The sequence below is a fragment of the Heptranchias perlo genome, chromosome 8, assembly GCF_035084215.1.
Source record: "Heptranchias perlo isolate sHepPer1 chromosome 8, sHepPer1.hap1, whole genome shotgun sequence".
Taxonomy (NCBI): Eukaryota; Metazoa; Chordata; class Chondrichthyes; order Hexanchiformes; family Hexanchidae; genus Heptranchias; species Heptranchias perlo.
Genome location: NC_090332.1, coordinates 29,680,648 through 29,699,924, shown reverse-complemented (window position 1 = coordinate 29,699,924; position 19,277 = coordinate 29,680,648). Strand labels below are relative to the sequence as shown.

At 41.5% G+C, this 19,277-nt stretch overlaps 1 long non-coding RNA gene across 1 annotated transcript; it reads right to left on the bottom strand.

Moving 5' to 3' along the window:
• Nucleotides 1–6,961: 6,961 nt before the first annotated feature.
• LOC137324182 (uncharacterized) lies at nucleotides 6,962–17,663 on the bottom strand. The gene is made up of 3 exons (XR_010963539.1): nucleotides 17,571–17,663; nucleotides 13,561–13,616; nucleotides 6,962–8,245 (listed from the first exon to the last, which is right to left on the bottom strand). It is a non-coding gene; the product is annotated as an uncharacterized lncRNA (long non-coding RNA).
• Between the last annotated feature and the right edge of the window lie 1,614 nt (nucleotides 17,664–19,277).

Genomic DNA, 19,277 nt, shown 5'->3' with positions numbered 1-19,277 from the left:
TGCAGCAGGATATCAATTCTAGCTGCAAATTATCACTGAAACTCTTGGCACATTGACATTGTAAAAGGGCTTCACAAAACCAATCCTTAGAACAAAACCTATCTACATCATGCGTGCTCATGGACTTATACATATGATGGGCTGTAGCATGGACACTTGGGTGTCACTTTATCTGCTGATGACACTCATAATATCTCAAAACTACCTTTCTGCTTGCAGGTCAAAGTGACATATAACAGCTGGGACAGGCCAGACCTGAAGGATGCTCCTAAAATTAATTGCTCCTGAGTGCCTTTGAGAGGGTACTTTACAAATCCTTCAGACAGAGTATAGAGGAGAGTGAGAGAAGGTGAAGTCGGAGGCATCCCTCAACTTAAGATGCTGGCTAGTACTAGTATTATCTTTCTTAAGTTCTTTGTCTTCATTTACTCACTTACTTGCTCACTCAGTCTTCCAGACATACACCAAAGCACAACACAATGTCACACAGTATATTGCCATGCAGCCAGCATTCTAACATATCCCCCTGTTCTTTTTATAATGGAGGCCCCCCCACCGTGCTAAAAAACAGGTGCCGATATGTCAGCACCACAAAGCACCCTCTCTGCATCATTTGTAAGCACCAGAACACCCACATACATTACAGAGAATGAACTTGAAGGGGTAGCACTGAATGAGTCACAGTGCACAGGTGAGGAGGAGAAAGAATCTGCTGCACAAATAGCCACATGGATGCCATTTATGATCTCCTGGGAAATGCAGCACATGAAAGTGGAAAGCCATGTCTTGCTCCTGTTGCTGTTCAGTAGGAAAGGAGATCTTTCTAGCTGACGGATGCATCGGTCACTACTTTAATACATATGTGGGCTGCATAATTGGTTGATAATGCAGATGATCCCAATGCTAGCCTAAAAGGAGATGGAGACAGAAACATTGAGTGTGGTGGTGCCACTGGCAGTACTGTCCCTCGAGAGCATCTTGGCATCAGGTGTTGGCGTAGATGATGGCACAGCTGTGCAATTGGCTTGGTGCCAACCCAAAGGCAGTTTTCCTTGGTAATTGGCAAGGAGGTGCGCCAGACCTTACATATATAGTTGGTGCCTTAACAGTGGGTGCAGCCAGTCTGGCTGTGGTGCCAGCTAATCTCCTTGGCATACCTTCATTCATTTTGTACCACTTCAGTGATAACAGATTGCAATTGGGATGGTTTGAAAGCAACCCTCATTAATAATTGTAAATTGTTCTGCCAAATGGCTCTGTAGCATTAAATGCTTGCCCCCTGAGCTGTGGTGAAAATATGTACATTGAAAGTCCCTTTTCATCTCCATGCTTACCATTTTCTTATTCCACTAAACTCCTGTAAATAATAGTTGTTATCAATTTTTCTCTTTTCTTTGATATTTTTATTGTATTTATTTATGTTTACTTTTAATTTATTGCCCTGTTTAATTTGCTAACATTGTAATCATTGTTTCATAAAGATATCTGTCACAGTGAATGCTTGGTTTGCACAGCTAATAATCATTCATGCTGCACTTTGTTGGATAGCTATTTCCATTATAAAGAAAAGGTACAATATAAATCAACAGGCGTCTCACAGCTGCATTATTGAATAGTCAGTTAAATATTTTCAAATACTCTGCAATCACTAGATATGGATAGATATATGTATTATAAAATGTCAAATTGCACAATTTTATTAATGGTCAGCACCAATATAAAATGTGATTAATGTGTAAGTGTTACAAACTTACAACAGCACTAGGCATTTGAAAGGAGAATTAAATCTGACCCACGTTTGATAATTGTGCTGAACATAGCGTATGAGATTGGATTCGAGGGCTTAGAAATTCAAGCACGCCCAATTTTGGGCCTCGGGCTTCATTTCCATTGAGTTAGCAAGCTGCAGAGAGTAAGAGGCAACTGGCGAACTAAGATCGGGCCGCTGTGTCACTAACAACAGACCTCAGGTAAATGAGGAACTGGTTGACAGGGTCGAAAGGATGGGTGATGGAGTCGGAAGGAGGGCGACCAAATCAGAAGGGTGGCAAGTGGGTGGGAAGGGGATTGGGCGATCAGGTTGGGAGGTAGTGGTGGCTGGCGGGAGCGATCGGTGGCTGGATGGGTGGGCAATTTCCTGCCCGCCATATTGGAGGCTTAGGAGGCCATTTAGCACCTGAAAAACAGGCGCTGCACAGCCTTTGAGAGGAGGCAGGGATAAAAGCCAAGGTTCTTCTTATTGAGCTCAATAGAAAGGAAAATTAGGTACTGTGTATAACTGGCGACTGATTAACTGCTGCCCATTTTGTGCTCTGCAAAGTTGAATTTCATCCCCTAGGTCTCTGCCAGTATTAGTGTGTCACTAACTCTGCGGAGGTACTCAAGGGATGCTAAGGTGAGCCTCTCTTTCATGTTCTGTCGCTCTCTGTAGAGGCAGTTCCTGGCTATCACATATTCCATGCATCACAACCACTTCCTCTACCTTTATAATATTACCTTCTTCTGATCTTACCTCACTCCCACTGCAGTTGAAACCATTATCCATGCTTTTGTTATGTCCAGATTCAACTTCTCCAAAGCTCTCCTCACTGGCCTCCTGATCTCCATCTTATGTAAACTTCAACTTTTCCAAAACTTTGTCGCTTGCATCCTGTCCTGCACTAATGTTTGCCCTTTACCCCTATTCTTGGGAATCTCCATTGGCTCCCCGTCTCCCAATACATTGAAATCAAAATCTTCATCTTAATATACAAATCCCCCCAATGGCATCATCCCACCTTACTTTTACAATCTCCTCCAGGTCCACGTCCCAGGCTGTGCCTTTTGATCCTCCCACTCTGTCCTCCTGTGTAATTCCCCTCTCTCCACTCCACCACTGGCGATTCAGCTGACTCTGCTCTACTCCCGGGAATTCCCTTCGTTTGCCAGCATGTCTACAGTCATTTCTCCTAATTCTTCTGTTGCTGCCATTCCATCTCCGTGAAACGTTTACTGAGTTAAAGGCACTATATAAATGTAATATCGTTATCGTTGTTAACTTCCTTGATTAAAGGGGAGAAAAAGAATGTAATAAGCTAAGTGGAACTAAGTGAATTGAAACTTTACCAGAATTAAATGACACAGGTCACAAATTATAGAGTTACTGGTATGAGCATTCACCAAATGCCAGCTCCCTAATAACTGTTTCCAGTAGTTTCCATTAGTATGTAATACATATAATTTATAACATAATAGCTAATTAAAGCATTGCATTAAGGCAGGGCATTTTAACCTTTGTTATACTCTGTATTAGTTACTATAAATCTTCAAGGTTGTCTGGGACAACACAAAAGAAATTATACTATTCCATAAACCCACATAGAAGTATGGAAGTAAAAGTCAGTTTGCTAAATTAATCATTAATTCATCTAGCTGAAATCAGCGGAAGTTTTGCCTTGGTGAAAAGACATAAATGCTCTTGGTGCCAGTGCAACAGCCAATATCCCCATGGAAATTTAACAAAAAAGGACCTCGCAGCCTCCTATTCTGGAACGGCAGGAGTCCAGGAGGACTTTGCTTTCTTGTGCAACAAATATTAAGGACATTCAAGCACTTATCTTTCAAGCTGCACCCAATGTTGGAATTTTTAGTGGAGCAGACAGTAACATGGCTGCCAAAGCAGAGAGCAGCAAAATCTCTCGTTTGCCAACATAAATTGGTGGGGAACTTAAAAAAATACAGTTTTTGCTACCCATTGCAAACATACATCATTTTAATGAAAAATCTCTCTGTATATAAGCAATGCTATGTGCCATTGTGGCCTCAATTTTAACCCCCCACGTCGAGGGAGTATGGAGTATGGAGCCTGGGAGGGGTTCAAATTAGGCCGAGTCATTTTACCAGCCTGAGGCCACTCCATTGCTGCCCGGCGCCATCTTACCTTTAACGATCTTTAAGTCAGCTGAGGCTCCTGCTACAGGCAGGCATGGGCCTACTTTACGTTCAATGTCATGGCCCAATGATGTAATCGTAACTAAAAGTCAGAGGGAATCCCTCGTTGTCTGCACCCCGGCAGCAGAACCACGGTGAGAGATACCGACTGGCCAGAAAAGGCCAAGGTAAGTTGTAAAAAATTACTTCTGTCAGAACTCCTCGTGAGCCAAGAGGAGCAGGCGTGCTCCCACCCTATCCCCCCCACAAGGCCTTGCAAGAAGTCCTTGGGCCTCCCAATCCCCGGCCATCCCGAGCGTGGTGGAAGCTGCCCCCCTCCCCCGTGTCAATCCCAGACCCTTCCTCCCACTGACTTCCGGGGACTGTTCGCATGGATCCCTGGCTCTGGTCTCCTGCCGCCAAATTCCCGTTCCCACCCTCTGACCAGGTAGTGGATATGGTGAGGTGTATTTTATTTTACTTTATTTTATTTTTAATGGGTATGTACTGGTTTTTGCATTGCATCAAGTACTTCTTTAAGTACTTCCCATTGTTTGCTTATAAGTTTACCCATTAACAGCTCAGCCCAGTTTACCATGGTCAATTAATTGTTCATCCCTTTAAAGTTTGTCTTACTTAAATTTAAAACCCTGCTTTGTTACTCTCTCTCTTCTCCCTTTCAAACCTAATATCAAATTCAATCATATTATGATCACTATTCTCACTATGTTCCCTTACCGTCAGATTCTGGTTCTTTACTCATCACTAAATCTAGTTCTCTTGTCGGTTCTAAAACATATTGGGGGAGAAATTCAACAATGTTGCATGCGGTTTTTGGGGCATAAAATCAACTTTGAGAGGTTGAACTTTAGGTCATGATCTCCCATGCTTGATCTCCCCTGGAAGTGTGCCAGCTGCCAGGGATGACTAAAAGTCACTTGACCCAAATGGGGGGCCTCATTAAATATTAAAATAAGACATACTGAAGGATCCTTTTCCCAAATTGAAATGTGCAACTGCTGGATTCGCGGATTCCTAAATGTGCTGAGTAATTCTTAGCCCTAACAGTCAGCAGGCAGGCTGAATCAGCGACATTTAAAGGCTTCCTCAGCTGCACTTAGGTAAGTCTCTGGTTACCCTTTTTAGGCTGCTAGTGGGCTTGGAGGCCTTTTTTGGCTGTGTTGGCCGCCATATCTGTTTGCAAAACCTGAGGAAAACCAACTTTCAGAACAGAGATTGCTAGATTTTTGTTAGGCAAGGCTATTAAGTGTTACGGAACCAAGGTGGGTAAATGGAGCTCCGATACAGATCAGCCATGATCTAATTGAATGGAGGAACAGGCTTGAGGGGCTGAATGGCCTATTCCTGTTCCTATGTTCCTAACTTTTGGGAGCTTCAGCACTATTTCAGTGCAGGTTAGTGAAAAATGGGTGTGTTGCTTGATCTGCCATTAGGGCTGGAAGATGAGGAGGAACAGCAAAGGAGAGAGCAGAAACTGGCAGCAGCTGATAGAAGAGGGTAAAGAAGGGGAGGACACAGGAGGTCTTACACCACATGGATCTTCCACAACAGAATATCCTACCTCAATTTCAGTGAGCAACGGGGTGTCCGACAGCTCCACTTCACCTGCACCAGCTGCAGCCCAGCACCAGGTCATGTACATCACTGCTTATGGCTGTTAAGGTCACTGTGGCCCTAAATTTCTATGTCTCCGGGGAATTCCAGGCTGCAACATTTGACATTAGCAATATCGCCTTTCCGATGGATGCAGCTGAACAAGAGGAAAGGCCTCTGGTCTTCATCAGAATTGCAAGCTTCCCAAGGTCCAGGGCATTGTTAATTGCACACACATTGCCCTGCATGCTCCATATGAAGACCCGGGACTATTTGTGAGCAGGAGGGGCTTCCACTCCTCGAGTGTTCAGCTGGTGTGTGACCACAGGCAGCGAATAATGCAGGTCTGTCTCTGGTTTCCTGGCAGATGTCATGATGTCTTTGTCCTGTGCCAGTCCTCAATCCCCCCTTCCCCCTTTATCCCCATGGGTAGCCACTTGCTCCTCAGTGCCTTATGGTCGCATATGGTTACCCTTCTCTGTGTTACCCTTTTTATTCACATCACTAGTACCTAAACAGATGTACCTATTAGGCAAATTGATCTCCACAGATGATCCCCTTTCTACCCTCACCTGTGACCACCCTCTGGAACGTCTGCTCCAGAAAACTTTCTCCCCTTCAGAATGTTGCGGAGTGTTTCCAGCTGACTCTCAAGCTGTACAACTTTCTGCTTGAGAAGTGCAACTTTAGCATAGTTCATACATGTGTATTCATCCTGCATGGCATGCAAATGCCACACACTTTGCTCCATACTCTAATCCTGAAATATCTATTTATATATTTAAGCCAATAGAAATTCTCTTCAAGTTATTCTTTATTGAATTATTTCTATTTACTCACTCTATCAGGCCTGTTCACTTTACTGACGAGGTATAGATTGCTCTATTGTGTACTGTACCTAACCCTCTCAATCTCCTGAGAGAGGCAGGGTGATGGACCAGAGGCAATAACCTGCATGGAAGTAAAACTCTATTGAAATTTCTCCCCAACCCTCAGAGGTGATCAAATGAAACTCCAGAACATTAAACTAAGTTTACAACCCATGCACATGATTCTGACCAGTTGCATTGTACAGAGGCAGGGGTTTGGAAACAGGATGCTTGATCACTCACCTGGTCAAGGAATGGTATGTGATACAAAGGAACATTACAAAGTGGGGAGAAAAATTGTTAGGAATGTAACAATATTTGAAGAGATGCAAGCTTTTAAAGTCTTCCATTCCACACATCACCTCTGCTCCATTTACCACATTCATTCCATTGCACCCACACAAGAATTCCTCTCTCTGTTGCCTACATAATCTCCCCTGGAGTTCTCTTAATTGTCTCGGTTGCCCTCAAATTGTTAGATCTAAGTGGCCAGCAAATAGAGATGATTGAATGCAGGCATTTTGTTCTTTCAGCGAGGGAAAAAATGAATGTGAAGGTAAATACCCATTTATTATACTTTAATTGATAACAATTAGATATGATCTGTATGATCCATTATTTAAAGAATGGAATAGGCCAGAAGCCAATTGGTTACAGCGACTTAGATTATTGGCTCAAGACAATACTCAAATATATCTGCCAGTCTGGGTGATGAATTTAGTTAGTTCTCATTTAAACCACTAAGTTTGTGGAAATACATTATTTTAACATCCCTTCACCTCAGCAATAGCATATTTACTTTCACAAAATCTTGCCTGGAGGTAGAATTTGGAGCAGAGATAACAGACTATGAATTTGAAACATTTCAAAAAAGTTCTGGAATAAAGCCTAGGGTGATATAAACCTGGAAAGATCATTTGTTTTTCCCGTCATGTGAACATCATCAGAAGCTAATGTTCACTTTCTTTGCTTTCACAAATCTTGCACTATTTCAGTGCTGTGTCCTAATGCTCTGGCATATTGATCCATCGGAAATGTAACCCCCATTCAAATATGATTTTGTTCAGTGGGAAAAAGTATGCATGAGGTGCTTGTGAGAAGAGAAGTTGCATTATGAGGGAATTGGTAATAAGGTGCGACTGTTTCTGTTAGAGGTCAAAGGGTTACGAAAGTAATCTTTATCTCAGCCCTGATATAGTACACCATGACTTTTACTACAACTGATGAATGGAACTGACCTATCTGATGAATTTCAAAAGGAGATTATAATCAAACTGAAAAAATAAATCAGAGCACTGAGGGGGATTGGGAGCAGGACCAAGTGTCAAGCCCCCTCCCTCCCACACCACCCCACGCCTTGTAGTTTGAAAACAGTAACAGCATGCTTGTGGAGATGACTCAGTTTCCTCTGATTAAAAAAGAACACTTTCCATGCGCATAAAATAATGAGATATGGTCCTATTCCTTAAAATCCCACACTGGAACATCTGTCCATGTCAGATCCCAAATTTTTGGTACACAGCTCAGTCACAGATATTTAAATGGCTTTCATTCTGTAAGTTGAGTTTGACTAGTGGAAGCACAGGTGTCGACACAGAAATATGATTCACTGTAGCTTGCTAGGGTTCCACAGTCACAGGAGTGCAGCACAAAGCTTTCGTTCAAGGGCTTTGAGTATGTTTCAGCGGCTTCCTCGACAATCAATAGCATCCAACATGAAAAGGCAGATGAATGGGGTTTGAGGAGTTCTATTTCCATGGGGTATTTTCTTTCTGAGTAACTGCTCGTGAAAAAATAAACCATGTCTTGTCTCCTTCTGGTGGTCTGTGGTCGGATTCACCATGATGAATCAGCTGGTGTGAACAAATAAAAAAATCAGTCTCCCGACTCCACTGCCCCTCAGTAAATAATAGTAAGACTGACAAGGAGCTTAAAAGAGTCAGATTCTGCATTTCTTTAACTATAATTTTAACCCTTAGACGGCTGGCAAGATCCGGAAAATACCAGGCCTCCCAGGACTGGACAGATTTTAAGTTTTCCATTCATACACTGTGTGGTTGAAACTAATTCTAATTCGACAGTATTAATGCTACTTAGAGTCAGTATTGACTTTGAGGATGAAATTCTTGCCTTTACATAAATCTGCGAAGACATGAATTCACATATTTATGACAGTAATATTTAAGCCTACAATACTAAAATACTCATTTATTAGAATAAAATTTATTTCTTTTAAAAATGTTATTTCTGGATCATCCTGGGGAAGAATTGCTGTGGTCACTATGACACTGTAAACATGTTCTCTTTGAATACAATTTACAATGTTGCTTCACATGGGAAGCAAACCACTTCTTCCCACGTCTTTCCTTTTCCCCTTAGTCTCTTTTTTAAAATCTCTCTCCCTTCTATTTTTATTATTTTAACTTCACTTTTACTTTATCTCTCTAGTATAATTTTACCTATTGCGTAACTTATTTTTCCTAAAAACATAAAAGTTCAAAATGCTTTCTTCATCTGTCTTCCTCTGCCTCCTGGCTCCTAACATCCATTTTGGAGATGATGGCAACAATGAGAAAATTGGCCTCTGATAGGCTAGAAACTGGCTTTGACAGACCAGTTTTTCCAGCCAATTAATATGTAAACCTCTGATGTTTAATATAGTCACAGCGGGTTGGACAGGTAAATCTTTGATGTCAATTTGAAGCTTCCAAATGGAGATGCATTACTGCTGGACAAGTAAGTCGATCGAAAGCACTAGCAACACAAGTGCACATATGGTAACTCATTTGCAGTCAAGAAAACGTTATTTTACCCTCATTTCATTATATATATATATAAAATATTTGGTTTAAACTGTCTTGTATGCATTTTTGTGGTCATCAAGACAAGGAATGTCAGTACTGGAGAATGGAATACTTTTCCACTTTTGGCACCTACTGTCAGCATCACGTCCTGCCAGGTCAGGTATAATATGACCAGATGTAGAATAAAGCTCCCTCTGCAGTATTCTTCTCCAAACTGTTCCTTTAACTATAACCTCAGAACACCAAACCCTACTGCATCAGTGTGAATTTTTCCACTTCCCACGCCAGCCATTTTTATGCTTTGAGTGAGGCTGCCAATTTGAATGGTGATTAATCCTGAATTATAGATAGTTTAGCACTGTGGAATTGCATTCAGTAGGAATTGGACTTGCTTAAACTTTTTTTTACTGAGGACCTTTACAGGCACCAAAGAATTTTCATCACATCAGTCTGAGCTGGAATCAAACCGGACCCTACAGGCAAAACGACAATGTTCTGACCTGATGTCCCACCCAGTTCCCTTTATAAAAATATATACCTTTTATTTTAGCAGGCAGTTAGTAGGAGAATTGTACAATTACCAATTCACTAACTCGTTATTTTTTTGGGACGAATCTACAACCAGTGTTTTTCTAAAATTGGACAACTAATGAGTCTTTCTTTGCTACGCATTTTTCACCACACTTCATCCAGGAGTGACTCGATGTAGGTTTGTGACCACAGATCTCCACTGTGCTCAATGAGTAACAACATTAGAAACCATTTGTAAAGAAAGTACTTGCAATTTTGCTACAAGTAGTGCACAGAGGAAATCTTCCCCCATTGTAAGCCTTTGATCTCAACATTATTGATGTGGGGTGTTGCCAAGTGGAAACCAGCCATATCTCATTGACTGGGGGTGGGGTGGGAGGAAGATTAAGTAGGAAAGTACCCATGGCCCCTTGCTAATATATTATGCCTCTACATTTTCTCTGATATGCATTTTCTTCATCAGAGTGGAAGGATTGCAGACATATTCCATTGATGCTACTGTATAATAAACCATCATAAGATACAAGCATGGGGCCATGGGTAATTTCCAATCTAATCTTGCCTTCACCCTCAACACCCACCCCACCAACATTTCTAATGTTGTTGCTTATTAAGCACAGTGGAGAATTGTGGTTGCAGACCTACATCGAGTCACTCCTTGATGAAGTGTAGTAGAAAATTAATGGGCAGCAAAGAAAGACTCATGAATTTTCCAATTTTAGAAAAACTTTGCTTGTGGTTGTAGATTTACCACCACCCCCCCAAAAAAAAATGAGTTAGTGAATTGGTAATTGTATAATTCTCCCACTAACAGCCTGCTAAAATAAAAAGGTATATGTTTTTATAAAGGGAATTTGATGGGAGAGCAGGTCAGAACACTGTCCTTTTACCTGTAGGGTCTGGTTTGATTCCAGTTCAGACTGATGTGATGAAAGTTGTTTGGTGCCTGTAAAGGTCCTCAGTAAAATAAGTTTGAGCAAGTCCAATTCCCCGTCATCTTAATCCCCTGCCTGCACCGTTCCCGCCAGGCCGGGGGTTAAAATCAGGCCTATATTTTCTGTTTTTTTCTCCCTTGCTTCATTTCTGTTTTGTTTTCAATAGAAATAGTAGAGTTTATAAAAATACTTCTTAAAAGCATGGCCACATAATGTTTGGGCTAAGACATGAGCTCGTAGGACTGTTTAGGTAAAAAAATTACTTTTGATTAATCAACTATAAATAATTACATTTGTAGTCAATTATACATAGCACAATTAATTCATTGGCAGTAAGTTGCAAGGCTGGAATTTAATAAAACAGATATAATTATCTTATAGACCACAAGAGTAAAACTTGTGCTATTAATGCAGACTTGTGAGGTTTAACGGCAATGTTTTTGACTTAAATAAGCACATCGCTAGATTATAGCTGATGTATTTCTCATTATGCACAGGTGCACTTTCAGCATTTTACAGCATCTTCATAGACACAGAGGCTTTTTTTTATTATCAATTTTATTTGAATGAGCGTGTAATGGAAGTTAGCAGTGCCCTGGGAATGGTAATGGTAACAGTGGGACAAGCTTGGATATAAGAGAATGTGAACATTGTATAGGGCAGACTGATTAGGATCAGCTGTTTTATTTTTCTTTCATGTATATATTTTAAATTACTTTTTAATCATTTTGTCGAGACACCATTTCTTTTTTTACAATTTTGCCTGGAGTGCCTCTGTCATATCTGTCCTGCTTTTGTCTGCCTGCCAGAAGTATTAGATTTATAATTACGTAACAAATTATTAAACCACATTTGTGGGAAGCGATGACAGACAAATTGTAACATGCATAATACCAAACAGTCATCAGCTCGGACTTCATAGCACACATTTATCTAATTCCTGCTATTGGATCTGACTGGAGTCACTGCACATACTTACACTGAAGAGTGCTTCTCAGTTATAAGCTCAGTAAACTGTGTTGTAGATACCCAGATTAACCTGTTTTTTTAAGAAAGTAAGGACTTGAATATCGCTCCCATATTCAGGGAGGCTCTTCTAGTACCGTTCTCACACTCCTCTTTCACAATGCCTTCCATCTCTGGCCTCCAATCTCTCTGTCACAAGCTTTCTAACCTTTTCCTATTTCAGTGATACTATTATGGTCAATGTTGCCAGTGGTCAGTGAAGTCTCCTCTTTTCTTCCTCCAGAGCTCCAAATATGCCATTCTATTGTCTTCCTATTACCTACATCCTCAGTGTATTGAACTGAAGACCCATCACATGCACAATCTCAAAACTGTGTAACTCCTTACCTACTTCAATCTCCCTTTCCTTCTATAATCTTCAGGTTTTAATACCCAAGTTTAGTGTCACCTAAACTCAACTCCCTTGAATTATTTCATTTATTTTCCTACTCCTTTCAACTTTGGCAATGTCCTGCATGATAGGATTTGGCTCTTCATCTAGGTTTCTCAATTTTAAAAAAATGCATCTCGATTCCTCTGCGAGATGGTGGGCAAAATATACCACCTGATGTGGTACTTAACCACACACATCTGAAAGGTCCCCAAATCAAAGTCTGCTCTTTGCTAAGTTAGTTCATCTGCACTAGTGGTAAAGACATGCAATTGGCTTCAGTGCTCCTAGGCCGGGGAGGGAGGGAAAATTCAACCAAGTTCCAGCTCCTGATCACTATCGAGAAATCTGTGCTGGAAAGTTTGAGCATGTAGATGTTGGACAACGTTCCCCCACAGTCAAATAGCCTGTTAATGCTCACTGTCTAAGCTTACACATTATTGCCAGCTCTGTATTCCAATATGAGTCAGTGTCTTCAGGAGAGGAGGAGAGAAAATGAGAAATCAAAAATCAAAAATGCATTTAAGGGAGCAACTTATATTTAATGCACAGACAGCTCCTCCACAGCTAGTTACTGTTAGATCTCACATATCCTCAGTAAAAGTTGGAGACACAATTAACTGACCAAGTGATAACATTTATGGATCATGTTGGTACATAAGTTAAAACCTTCTATCCAGGACTGCAGATCACGACAACCTAATAAAGATGTGACCTGTACACCAGGTACTATGGTAATTCTTTTTTTAGAATTTCAAACACACAGTTAAAAGTGAGTTTCAAAGTAGTCAGTGTTTTCCACTTAATGTGAGCAGCCAGTAATTGCCATGGAGAGATTGTTAGCGACCTTTTATCTAGGGATCACAATGTCTATCCTGCATGCTGTGAAAGAAAAAATATATAATTTAAAACACACTGTACTCCTACATTTCCACATAAGTTCAGCCAGCAGCAAAGAGCACTGCTTGCTTCTGGCTGAATCTGCATGGAAATGTAGGAGTTTTGTGTGTTTTAAATTATTTTTTTTTCTTCCACCAGCACGCAGGATAGCCATTAACACTCAGTAAACTCCTTTTCTGTTTAGTCACTGGTAAAAACCTGTGTTTATGAAATCTCCTAATTAAAATGGCCTCCTATGTTGACATTTATAGTTTCCCTCTGTATTTTCGCCAGCAGCAGCAAGCAGTGTGACATCATTATCTGCTGACAAAAGGCGGCTGTAACAGTTGCTCCAATTAGTAAATGGCTGAACTCAGGAAAGTGGAAAACGTTCACTTTGAAACTTGCTTTTCATGTGAAGATTAAATGATCAAAACCAATTGGTGTTGAGGACTAGATACTAGACGAGTATGTTACAATTTGGGCTAACTCCCAACTCTCTTGACTAGTGTTCAGAGAAAGAGGCAGTGGCCCTAAGCATATCCAATCTCCTATAATCTGAAACTTGCAATTTTGCATGTGATGTGAAGGCAGTAGCATGCAACAGGATGAACAATATTTACCAAGATATCTCGCACTAGAGATCTCGGGGGCTGTCCACTGTGCATTCCTGTCCACTCTGAAAAGCAGTAAACACCACATCAGTCGGATCATATTGGTCAGACTAAAACTAGCAGTCAAATTTATTTACAAGAATTTATAAATAAACAGAAGCAGAAGAATGCAGCAAGTTAATGATAGTATGAAAATTTATAAAACAACAAAGATTGAATCAGTCCATGAGAGTTTATTTGTCTTTTTTCAAAATTTATCTGTTACATAGTCCAATAATCAGCATGACTTATGGAGAAAACAGACTTTTGTACATTTCCCGACAATTTGTGTCTATTTTAACTGTTTCTGTCGGGTGAGAAATGGACAACAGAGAGCTGGCCGACCATTGTCAATAGAGAGGGAAATTTTGCGGGGTGTAAAACGTGAGGCCGACCCGCTGCCATCTGATTCCCGCCCGGCGAGAACAGTTAAAATCGACAACTTTGTTTTATCTGGTCGATGCAACGTTTCCACCCACTGCAAGGCATCAAGCCATCATTTTAGACTCAACTGAAAACGGCCTATTGACACCACTGTGTCAGCCAATGAGTTGGAAGTGGGGTGGGACTTATGAATTTGCAGCCAAACAGTGTACCTTACAGCAAACAAAGCAAGCAGCAAAGCAAACAAAGTTTATTTATTCAGCAAGGAATAAAACTGTGCTCATGTATATAGCGGCAACAGCAATTGGTAAGATTGGCATGTTGTAGGCTGCTGTACCTCTCTACAGACTTTATTGCCGGGTTACAGGATTGGGAGGGACTGCAGAAGCTGGTCTCAATGTGGATCAAGTAGAGACCATGGAGCTTGTGAAGGACCATGTCGTTAAAGCAAAGCAAACAAAGTCTATTTACAGTCTATTTAAAAAGAGTCTATAAACTACAACCAACAGAACTCATGTGTGCAAAATCAATCCCAGTCACTTACTGCAGTGCGGTCTCCAGGCATGATTGACGGGGGAATTAGCGGAATTGATGGGTGTCACTATATGCACCCAACCGAAAATGAACTGAGGATAGCTAACGATAAGGTGCCTTTATGCTAATAGGAACCTTTTATGTCACAGGTGTTAAAACTTGAGATAATTCTTGTCTTCCTTATGAGATGATCCCTGATGGGTCAGATAGGAGATAATGAATTTGTCTGTAAGCTTGCATTCTTTGACACCCATCAGCAATCAGAACCATACCTCTACCTGATTGGAATCTACAAATAAAATACCCATTATCATTCAGAAGATCAACAACAACCCGAACGTGTGTGACAGGCATCTGCCAGTCTCACTTGTGCTCAGTCAGATATTTCCTGATTAATGGGTGAAGTTTAGATCTATTGCATCTGTGGCACATCTGCATAACGATCCATAAATGTCATTAGAGGACAAAAAATTATATTTTCCCTTTAAAAATGGAAAATATTAAGCTTTTCTCAACATTTCACAACAATTCACCTACACATCGCTGTCTTTCATGGGTTGTCAGTATCAGTGGGGCCCAAATCAGCCAGCAGATGGAGGTCAGAGTTCACAGTCAACTGACATCTGCTCCCCAATGGTGGAACAGATTGCCTAAAATGTTTAGAAACCCATTTGGAAATGGATGACACTAACTGTACACTTTAGTTGCCTGGATACGGTGGTATCTGCTGCTGGGGCTCAAACCTACAAGGAGTGTAGGGTGAAGAAGGTACCTTAAACCCTGGCTTTCGCTCTGACTCATACAATGTGAGTTTACATGGTATGCTGGTTAGCCAGTGTGAAAGATCATTTATTCTGGCTGAGTGAATGAGCCAAATCTGCCCAGATGTCCCATTTTCACATGGTCGGAGATGCCATTTAACATTTTTTTTGCCTGGAGTACTCCTGTCATATCTGTCCTGCTTTTGTCTGCCTGCCAGAAGTGTTAGATTTATAATTACACAACAAATTATTAAACCACGTTTGTGGGAAGTGATGACAGACAAACTTTAACATGCATAATACCAGTCATCAGCTCAGACTTCATAGTATGTATTTATCAAATTCCTGCTATTGGATCTGACTGGAGTCTCTGCACATGCTTACACTGAAGAGTGCTTCTCAGTTACAAACTACACTGCAGATATCCAGAATAATCAATCTTATGAAATATATACGGATGCTTAGATAGGCTTAGACAGTAAAATCACCAAGGTGTGGTATTGGCCAATTCTTGGTTTGTGCTTTTCTCCGCACAGGAGCTACTGCAATAAGTAAAAGAAGGAGCAAAAAAATCAGCCAGCAGTCTTATTCCTGATTGCTGGGAAAATGAACAGTATATATATTTAGGAACATAGGAACAGGAGGAGGCCATTCAGCCCCTCGAACCTATTCTGCAGTCCAATAGATCATGGCTGGTCGATACCTTAACTCCACGTCTCTTGATACCCTTACCTAACAAAAATCTATCCATCTCAGTCTTGAAAACTTCAATTGACTCAGCACCCACAGCTTTTAGGGGGAGAGAGTTCCAGATTTCTGCTACCCTTTGTGTGAAAAATTGCTTCCTGATTTCATCCCTAACTGGCTTAGCTCTGATTTTAAGATTACACATGAAAACGTAAGAACATAAGAAATAAGAGCAGGAGCGGGCCATACGGCCCCTCGAGCCTACTCCGCCATTCAATAAGACCATGGCTGATCTTCGACATCAACTCCACTTTCCTGCCCGATCGCCATATCCCTTGATTCCCTTAGAGTCCGAGGGGGTGATTTTAGGAGGCAATTGTGGGTGCGTTGGGGGGGGGGGCTCCGAAGATCACAGAAATCCCGTTCGGGTTCGGAAACCGGCTCCAACCCGCCGACTTCCAAGTTTCCCAGGGACCCTCTTGTGTGCGCGCGGGCGACCTGAAAATGGAAGTCCCACCGGCAATTAAAGCCGGCGGGATGACAGTTAAAGAGCCAAATGTACCTCATTGAGGTACTTAAGGAACTTTACCTGCGACAGATTAAGTAATTAGAAAGATTTTTTAACTTACCTGAGCGGCTTGCCCACCGCTTCTGATTCTCGTCTCCTCCTGTTCCTATGTTCCCATGGTATGTTGCATTATTTTCTCCACTACCATATTCCTACTTATATTAAATCCACAAAACTCCTCTGCTTATTGCAGGTTGTCGTAAACTACATAAAGGCAAGTTCTTTCTTTCTAAACTTGGGTTGAATTTCTTTGAGATGAAGAGTTTAAAGGATGACCTGACAGATATTTAAATTAAAGAAGAAAATTGAATCCACAAAACTTTTCTTCATGCAAAAGGTTGTGAGGATATAGAATGAGGAGGTCACTTCAGCCGCTGCTCGTCCCACTCACTAGGAAATGTGTTGGGATGCAAACTCAATATATTTCAGGTGAAGTGGAATGTACGTTTTCCAAAACTGGACCCCGCAACAGTAGCTGGCTTGCATTGGAAATTCCATGCTAGGGTTTCATCTATCTTGACCTATAACCTCAGTGAAATTCATCCCTGAGACTTGCTACTCACATCATAGGTTTCTGATTTATTTAAATTCACTAGTTAAGTCAATAAGGATCCCAGAGATGCTCACAAACTACAGGAAATGAAAGTATTAGTGTGTTCCGGCTATAATCAGGCTGGTGAGCCTATCATCTTTCTCCCTCCCTGGCATTTTACATGGTCTTGCTGGTCGGCAATGTATGTGATTCAAGGAGTATATCATTGAAACCATGAACTTAAAAAATCCTCCGATAGGAGGAAGAAAATTTTGTTTACCTATACTGATGTCTCCACAATATATACTTCAACTGAAAGTTGTGCTTGACTGCCGGCTGTGAAGTTTCCCTGGCTACATACCATGCTAATGCTCTCAGCTGTAAGATTCTCTTCTTTTCAAAGTGGGTATTTCATGGTTCCCCGTTAAATTGGTTCTCTTTCCTGGCTTCCCTCTACTTCTCATTTTCTTTTGTGGTTTCGCTCTTTTTCTTAACTTCTTGATCATTTTCCTACCTTTTCTGGTTTTCCCTGCAGCTGTTGGTTGCCTCATTCTCACTTTCCCCAGAAGAGACAGTGGAATTATCCCAAGTGCAGTAAGATGTCTTAGCATTGGAGAAACTGCCTGGTTGCACCTTCTCTAAGGATCATGGGTAAGTTTCCCCTCCCTCCCTGCTCCCTCCTCCAGACTTCACTCACAAGAACAGAAAACCCAACAGCAGCCAAACTCATACACAAAACAAGCCCAAAAAAACATTGGCACTGATCAAGCTCATAGAAAAAAAACTTGGCTGCCAGTTCACACAAAAAGAAAAATACTCACTTGTGGTCAGAGCTCCAGAAGACACATCAAGAAGAAAAAAGTCTGTGCACTTATGCACAAAGGCAGCTAATGGACAAAGAGCTCGCAATGCACTCGCCTCAACTCACCTCAGCAGACTTGTTTTTGCCCCAAATAACAAATGCTTGAAAAACCATGAAAAAATTAAAAATAAAAATCCTGTCCCAAACCACAGAAAATTTTACGCTCCAATATTAATTACTACAGGAACTATTTCACCCTTCTGAACATTCATTTTTACACCACTGAGAAAACAAGAGCTGATCTATCTGGATGTTCTCAGCTGACAATCGTACAAGAAGAGTGAGACAGACTTAACTTGTTGGCTTTGGATGGCAAGATAAGGGTGATGCTAATTTTTCATTTCTATCATGCTGGCGTATGGTTCTGCTTGCACTGTCAGCCATCCGGTATCTCAATCAACATGAGTGAGCTTGGGCAGTGAATGTTGGCAGGCTATTCAATGATGGTGGGAAGTGGCAGGGGAATACAGCTGAGCCTGACCCGTCTTCACCCCATGCCCACAGATGTACACTTCCAGCTGGGTCACTGGCTAGCAATCAGGAGCAACAGCCCTGGATGATTTATCTCCCTCGATAAGGGACACTGAGGCCCGAATATAGCAGCTCCAATGCTGACCCAGCTGAGGGAAGTAACTTAATACAGGCCAGGGATTGAAACTGTAACTTTAGTAGCCTGTATGACTCAGTGCCACAGTAGATGGAGAATTTCCCCACAGAACCATTGGGATAACTCCCAGACTTAGCCTTTGTGGCAATGCTGCACTGAATATAATGATGTGAAGGAACTTTGATACCAAAATGGCTTCATACCATTACACTCAGTGCAGCATCACCATAAAGAAACAACCTATGTTATAGTTTTCAGTGCGGAGGCAAAGGACATTGGCACTGAGCACTCAGAAGAGGCAGTTTACTATTTGAATTGCCGAAGAGAAGCTATTGATAACATTACAGCACAATATTAATTTTATGGGTGGGGAGACTTGGCGCTAATATTTTTATGTTCACTAGACCCGAATTTCTTAGCCCCACTCTGCCAGCATAAGTGCAGCAGAGTGGGTGCCGCTGACTTCCTCTCCTGGCCCCACCAGACTATCTGGGGTCCCGGTGGAGTCAGATAATTATAATGAAATTGGCGAGAACCCATACCACTGTGAGTGCATCTTTGGGACCTGCTGTAAGAGAGGGGGTGGGAAATGCAGTGCCAGGTGACTACTTGGGTGGTCACTGATGGGCCTCCCAAAGAAGTGCTGGCAGAGAAGCGGATCAGCCTCCTTTATAGGATAGCTGATCCAACCAGTGGCAACAAAGACTTCCAGGGACTTCCAGGCCATGAGCTCAGTCTGGAGACCAAGTTGG